The following is an 8,080-nucleotide window of genomic DNA, read 5'->3' as shown; positions in this document are numbered from 1 at the left end:
CATAACATTAATGGTCTTGCCAAGATCTTAAAAAATCAACAATTAAAAAACATTCTATACCTCGACCTTCATTGTTGATAAGCAATTTAGAGAGCTGATCAGTTCTTTAAGCTGATGCACGAGGCTTCTGCAGCTGGGGAGGAGGCTTGGCTAATGCCTAAGTTCCTTGGGAAGCAGAATAGTGGGAGTAAAACATTCCCCAGCTTGAGAGGGATTATCATTACTAACCTATATGACACTGGTATAGCTCACGGGTCTCAAAATTGCTTGCTGATAGGGACCAGATGAGCCATGTAAATGAGTAAAGTAGACCACACAGGGGTGGTGGTGGGGATGGTATGATACTTTGTGGTGATGCCTCTCCAACGTTCAGCTCTAGCTGATAGTCATCATCCAGGAATCTAGGTCCAGCATCACTAGCTCTCTCAACCATTTTTTCCCCTCCATTGGAAGCCATATAAATTGTCGACATCATCACATTTTTCCTCAAATACTATTATATCTAAAATGAGTGGGTAACTGCAGGGAGAATGTCTGATGGTATGTAACATGGTCGTCCCTTCCCCCTTCCCTTCTGCATTATCCCCACTTTCCAGATTAGGAAATTGAGACTCATAGAGATGACATGATCCACCCCAAAGGACTCTGACAGCCAGACTGAAAGCTCAAGTCTATACCTCCTGACTCTAACTCAACCAGATCCCAGGGGTCTCCTTACAACCCAAGTATGTGGCAGAGAGGCGAACTGTCCACCAAAGACCCACGCTCCCATTTCCTGAGTGTAGGTCATCAGTGGGTGTCAGTGACAAGCCGGAACTCTGGCTTCCTGCCTGGCTTCTAGGTGAAGTCATATGACTCATTCTTGGCAACGGAATCTGATAGGAAGTGATACCTCCGGGTGCTCGCTGTGAAGAAGTGGGTGTACCTTCTCCTCCCTCTCTTTCTCCTTCCACAGCTTGTTGCAGATGAGCACAACAACCTTGGACAGCATGCAGGAAAATAAAAGAACCTCAAGACAATGAATATGTGGATTCCTGAATCATCTCTTGGAGGAAGGCCACCTCCAATCAGGAGCATCCATTTTGGACTCGACATCGGGCAAAAATAAACTTCCGTTGTATTTGAGCCATTATACACTCTTGGTTTGATTTGTTGCAGGACTAGCACGACTCTAACTATAAAAATATGAATGGATTTTTTTTGAAACCCATCCTTTTTTCCTCCTTCCTACATCAGCGGGAGTTTATAATGGACAGGGTCATCTACTTGACTCCAATGGGTCTTGGGTGAGACAATGACTCAACTTGAGTTTGGTTTCTGGGGATGAGGGTGTAGTGGCCCCAAGCATCACTGCATCTTGCCCACCCCTCACCCCAACCTGGCTTTGAAGAGAGGCTTTTTCATACTTCAGCTGGAGGTGAACATATTATCACTGAACCCTCCTGGAGGAAGACGAAAGACAAAACAGGCATTTGGCCTGTCTGGGCCACACACCCTCAACCAAGATAGGAGTCAACATGTTTGCAAACATCAAAGCTAGTGTGATATCTTAAGCATAAGGAGATTAACATTTACAAAGGTTTGCCCCTCGGCCTGTTCCCAGGAATCCAGCAGACAGAGCCAGAAGGGACAATTAACATCACCCATCTGCATTGGGGTCTTCTGGCATTTTGTATTAGAGGGTTTTCTTTGGAGCTTTCTCCTGGATTGAGCAGGAAGGAGGTGAAGTCTGGTGTCATATTTGAGCAAGAACCCTTTGCACATTTAGGGAGATGCTAGAACAGACTGGGAAGTGACAGCACAGGTATTAAGACCCCAGGGAGAATTTGGCCCCCATAAGTACCAAGCCACTCATGCTCAGAGAAAGAAAGAGAGTCTCTGCCCATCTTCTTATAGCCAGAAACAGCCAGTGCCTCCTAAGCCAGCCAGCCAGTACAAAAGAGGGCTGAGAGAGTCTGCAGGAATGGGGGGTGGGGGGAGGTTTGAGGCACTGGTTCGTCTCTTTGAAGCAAGAGGCCAAGAATATCTCAACACACTCCAAGTACCAGCAACAGTAGGCAATGGATGGGGACCAAAATCCCTTACAGCTGTTGGAAACCATACCCTATTCAGAGATAATTGGCAATTAGTTGAACAACTCCTGTTTAAAACACTCCTCCTCCCCACCCTCCAAGACAGCTGTGTTTAAAAAGGGGAGGGGAGAGAGTTCTCAAGAAATGTGGAAACCTAATCTTCAAGTCAATAAAACAAAACAGGGCCCTGGGAGTATATGAGTGAGAGGATTTAAAAGTATGTGTAGGCAGTGGCACATCTCTTGGAAATCCACTGCTCTACTCTTCTCTCGCTGTGTCACATGGTAGTGGGGAACACAGACTCTGGGAGTCGAAAGGCCTGGATCTGAGCCCCTGCTCTGCTGTTGGCCGGCTGTGAGGACTTGGTATGATTCTCAAACACTCGAAGCCTCAGTTTGCTCATCTGTAAAATGGGGATGACAGTAGTTGCACTGGGGAGATTAAATGAGATGGTGCGTGGAGCCTGGCCCATGGTAAGTGACCGAAGGGTTAGCTCTCAGGCATAATGTTTTGGATCCAGGTTCCTTAGGCTGGCATTCAAGGCCCTCTACAATTTGTCTCCCATCTATGCTTCAAAAGTTGTCCTCATTTTCACATTCCCTATTAACTAGCAACCAAGTGGAACCAGTCCCTGGGACCTCTGTTTTCTAATCTGAGAAATGAAGTTGATGAACTGGATTCTCTCTCTAAGGTCCCTATTAATCCTGTCTTCCTGCCCCATTTGTCAGAATCAACAAGTCCTCAAGGTCAGGTTGAAACACCACCACGAAGCCTTCCCTGGGAAAGCATTGATTTCTTGTAAAGCTCAAACCAGACTTGCAAATCGGTGGCCCTTTTGTTTGATTTGCATTATATATTTGCTTTTTTTTGTAATTAAAGATTTTATTTATTTATTCAGGAGAGACAGAGAGAGAGAGAGGCAGAGACACAGGCAGAGGAAGAAGCAGGCTCCATGCAGGGAGCCCGACGTGGGACTCGATCCTGGGTCTCCAGGACCACGCCCTGGGCCAAAGGCAGGTGCCAAACCATTGAGCCATCCAGGGATCCCCTATATTTGCTTTTTAAAAAATTTATTTGAGAGAAGCTCAAGTGGGGTGAGGGGCGGAGGGAGAAGCAGACTCTCCACGGAGCAGGGAGCCCTGATGTAGGCCTCATTCCCAGGACCCCGAGATCATGATCTGAGCTGAAGGCAGATGCTTAATTGACTGAGCCACGCAGGTGCCCTTATATATATATATATTTAAAACATTTTAAAAAGATTTTTTATTTATTTATGAGAGACACAGAGAGGGGCACAGACATAGGCAGAGGGAGAAGCAGGCTCCATGCAGGGAGCCAGATGAAGGACTCGGTCCTGGATCCCAGGATCACGCCCTGGACCAAAGGCAGACACTCAACCGCTGAGCCACCCAGGCATCCCGCTTTATATTTTTAAAAATTGGAAAATATTGCAACAAAATTTGGATTTCCAGCTTTTCTAAAAAAAAGTCTGAAGACCTGGCAATCCTGGCTTTACTGTTCCTGAACAAAAAACATTGGAGATGGGTCACTGCTTCCCCCTGCAGGTGGGGCAGGCGCTACTAGATTTTTCCACCTCTGGTGTGTCCCTGACTGACAGCCCGTCCTGAAGGTTACTGAGATCCCTACCTGCCCCTTGCCTCCTCCTCGGTTCTTGTAAAGGCTATTTCTTGCTTTCTACCTTACCCTGGAGGTACTGATATTTATAGACATCTCCATCTCCTCTGCTACAGACTGAGCTCCTTGGGTGGGGTGCTCTCTTATTCATGGGTGCAGCCCAAAGGCCCTGGTCCAGGGTCTGGCTTCAGAAAGGGACTGAGCAAGGCCCCTGATACGTACAAGTGTCACCCCTGGTGTGGTGCAAACAAACCAGTGCTGTGATTGAGGAGCGAATGAGTAAAATGATGAATGAATGAATGATGAAGATGGGCACTTATAGAGCACCTACTGTGTGCCAGGCACTGTGCCAAGTGCTTTACAGATACTGACTTACTCATAAATGAGTGCCTATATGAGTGAATTTCAAAGTAATAGGTCTCTCTGCTTGGTTCTCAGCTCAGGGCTGGAGACCCTTCCTCCCTGGGAGGCAGGAGTGGATGCTCTGAGCTCTGAGCTTTGTAGACCTGGGGGCTCTGTCGGTTAGAGATCCACTCACATCAGTGGAACGGGGGTCAGGGACTGTGATCGTTCTCAATTTGGAAACATTGTTCCTTGTTCAAAATCCACCCCAGGCCTTAGTGAAACCCCAAGACCAGTAGACAGAAGTCATTATCACCTAGCAGAGCTAGATTATCTTCCCAGTTTCCCCTTTAGTATTACCCAGAGCATCAGAGTCTTACTCCCTGGAGTGCAGAGTAAAACAGTCTGTGTTTGTGGGGCACCTGGGCAGCTCAGCCAGTTAGTTGCCTGACACTTGATTTCTGCTCAGGCTCTGATCTCAGGATTGTGAGATCTATGCTCAAGTTGGGCTCCATGCTCAATGTGGAATCTGCTTGAGATTCTCTCTCCCTCTCCCTCTACTTCTTCTGCTCATGCTCTCTTTCTAAAATGAATATATCTTTATTTAAAAATATTTTATTTATTTATTCATGAGAGGCAGAGACATATGCAGAGTGAAAATCAGGCTCCCTGTGGGGAGCCCGATGCGGAACTCGATCCCAGGACCCTGGGATCATGACCCGAGCCAAAGGCTGATGCTCAACCACTGAGCCACCCAGGTGCCCCAATAAATAATTAAAAAAAAAAAACACCTCTGTGTTTGCACAAAGATTTGTAGTAATCTTTCCTGTGTACAATGTTTCAGAGATTCAAAATCTTTCCTCACTGGTTACCTATTTTGATCTTGAAGAATTACCCCATTTCTCTCCCTCCTCCTTGGGTCTGTTATGAGGCACGTAAAATGTGCATTACCTTATACTCATTTCACAGATGAGAAAAATAAGGTCAAATGGAGGAAAGGATTTGCTCTAGGTGAAACTTGCAAAGCAGAGATGATATAACCTGGATTTCTGGCTCAAATCTTCATCTATGTCTCATTGCAAAAATTCGCTTAGGTGGGGAAAACATAGGAACCTACTGGGCACCTTTGTCAGGTCAACATAGAGGAGGGCATGGTGATTATGCAGATTGAGGAGAGGGGGAGAAGGTGCCAGGACTGTAGCCGGGAAAGGCTCCGAGGGCAGGGGAAGCAAGAGTGCAAAGCCCACTGGAACAGATTCTCAGAGAACCAGAGAGGAAGAGACCAGGAAGGGGCCTCGGGAACCTCAAGAGGAGCAGGGCAGAGTGACTAGAGAGCAGGTCTTCGGAGCTGGATAGTGCTGGTTTAACTCTCAATTCTAGCTGTGTGATCGTGGGCCACTGGCTAAACCTCTCAGATTTCAGTTTGCTCATCTGTGAATAGGCGTTGGGACTGTCCCCAGGCTGTTGTGAAGCTGACCTGAGATAGTACATAGTAAGTGTCTACTAATTGCCAGCTGTCCACAAACACCAGCTTCTTTGGTCTCCTGCCTATGCCTTTGCAGAAAGGGAACTGGCTTGTCTCTTTGTCATACAGCAAATAGGGGAGCTCCTGCCTTCCAGCCCACTGCTCTTGGAACACACCACGCAGCATTCTGGGTGGGTGCTCTGGAGCCTCCGGAGCCAGGACAGCCCACTCCCCAGCAAGCGGGTGCTGTGCCCACTGTCTTCACTACCGATGGCTTGCTCCGGTCTTGGCAAAATTCCCTGTTGGCATAAAAACCGAGGCAGAAGATCCATTTTATGCCACCTTGAATCTCTTCCTTCTGCCCCAGAATTATGTTCCTCCGTCCTAGGTGGGGGAGATGGGCCCTGATGGCCCCCTGACCCCTGAAAATGTCCCAGGGCCACCGAGGAAGCCACTCAGTTGCCCCGAGTGCCAGCCCACCCCCCACTCCATTCCCACCTCCAGCTGCTGCCTCCTTCTCCCCCATTACCACCCCTCTCCCTAAGCCCGCTGCCCTGCCCCGCGTCCCCGCTGAAGTTCAACTGCACCCCTGCTTCCGAGGCCGAGAAGAGTCAAGCATCGCGGGGCCACGGCCGAATGCAATAGAAATTAGCCGGAGCCAGAGAGAGAGGCAGATACATAATTTATAGCATGGTGGAGAGTGAGTGACAGGCAGCAGCGGGGGGCCCCAGCACCATATCGATCCTTTCAAAAAACCTGAGAAAGGGCCCCGTGCTGAGGGCCAGGGGAGGCGTGGAGGGTGCAGGCGGGGGCAAGGCCATTAAGGACGCACTGCGACCAGGCCAGCCGCCAGGGTGGGCGGGGGCTCCAGCAGGTGGGGCACACGCGCGGCCTCCGATCGATGACACCATGTCAAAACATAAAATGTATGCTTTGGCTCTTAAGCCAAATGTGCGTGAGATTTTTTAAAAGCATTGATTCAGGATGGATCAATGGAAATCGAGGCATATTTTTTTTTTTTCCCTGTGCAAAAAGGGGGCTGTAACACCGCAGAGGGGCCTCCGCCAGGGGTGGCAAGAGCAACTGTTCTGCGAGGAGGGCCTTCTCCTCCACCGGCCACCAGGGAGCTCAGGCAGGAAGGTCGAGGTCGGTGGGGGCCGCGGAAGGTGGGGGACGGCATCCTCGGCTTCCCTTCACCCAGCCAGCAACCAAAGATAATTCCACTCTTTCTCCAATGTCTAGGCAAATCCGGCCAGCTCTAGCTTCCCAACACAGCCCGATGTCCCCCGCCACCCTCTGGCGCTCCTCTCACGGGGCCACGGCCTCTGTGTCCCCCTCCAGGCCCGTAGCCAGATGGCCCCCATCTCAGCCAGCGCTCAGTCGGCCCCACACGGACCCACCCGCATCCTCCCACGCCCACCTCACCTCCGACCACCCTTCCACTTGCTCACAGACCCCCTCAGAAAGCCTTCCCTGCTGCCTGGCCTCCTAGCGCCCCCGCCCACCCCATCCCTCCCTGCCCCACCCAGGACCCCCCTTTTAAAGAAAAAAGTAGCACTGAACACTAGAGTGTTGTTTTCTGTGGATTTATCGATGGGCTGTAATCTCTTGTAGAATGTAAATTACATGAAGGCAGGGACCTCGTTTGACTTCTTTTTTTAAAAAAATAGATTTTATGTATTTATTTATTTGAGAGAGAAAGAGAGCTCGAATGGAGGAGGGGGAGAGGGAGAGGGGGACGGAGAGGGAGAGAACCGCAAGCAGGCTCTGTGCTACGTGGGGAGCCCGACCTGGGGCTCATCTCGCGACCCTGAGATCGTGACATGAGCTGAAACCACGAGTCGGACACTTAACCCCCTGAGCCCCCCAGGTGCCCCTCGTTTGTCTTCTTCACTGCTATACATTCTCAGAGCTTAGAACAGGGTTGGGCACCAGAGCAGGTGCCAGCCAATGCTTGTTGAAATAAGGGAGGGGGTGGGAGGCAGGAAGGAAGGAGACATAGCCAAGTGGTGCCAGGGGTGCAGTGTGACGAGCCATTAGCACTGTCGCTATCAAATACAGAAACAAAAAGAAATCCCACCAGTTACAGAGACTTTTCGTGGGAGCTGGTCACCTGTAGCTGGGAGTTCTAACCAGAAGCTCCAGAGCTAGGATTTCAAGTTGTGGAGGAAAGTGTGTTATTGAAGTTACTCTCTTGGTGGGGGAGTCGGGGGGGGGGGGGGACAAGTTCATCTTTCTGATCAAATGAAAGTCAGGGAGCATCATAACCCTTGCTCGGTTGGAGCAGGGACATAATTGGGGGTGACCCTCTCTCTCCCTGGGGCCTAGAAGAGTAGCAGAAGTTCCTGCCCTAAAGACGTGGAACGCGGGGCTGAGGAATCTGGGGGGTCTCAGGGGACTCTTCTGGTCTCCCTTGTCACCCCAGGTGCTGGCTTCTGGGTTCCCACTCCGGGATGGAGGCTGGAGGCCTGCCTTTATTTCTCCGGTGCCCTTTCCAGAGCCACAGATCATTTTTCACTGTCGTGAGCACTTACCTGGCCAGGACAGTCAGACATGATGATGAGAT

This window comes from Canis aureus, chromosome 5 (assembly GCF_053574225.1).
Source record: "Canis aureus isolate CA01 chromosome 5, VMU_Caureus_v.1.0, whole genome shotgun sequence".
NCBI classification, from domain to species: domain Eukaryota; kingdom Metazoa; phylum Chordata; class Mammalia; order Carnivora; family Canidae; genus Canis; species Canis aureus.
Note: the sequence above shows the minus strand (reverse complement) of the source record.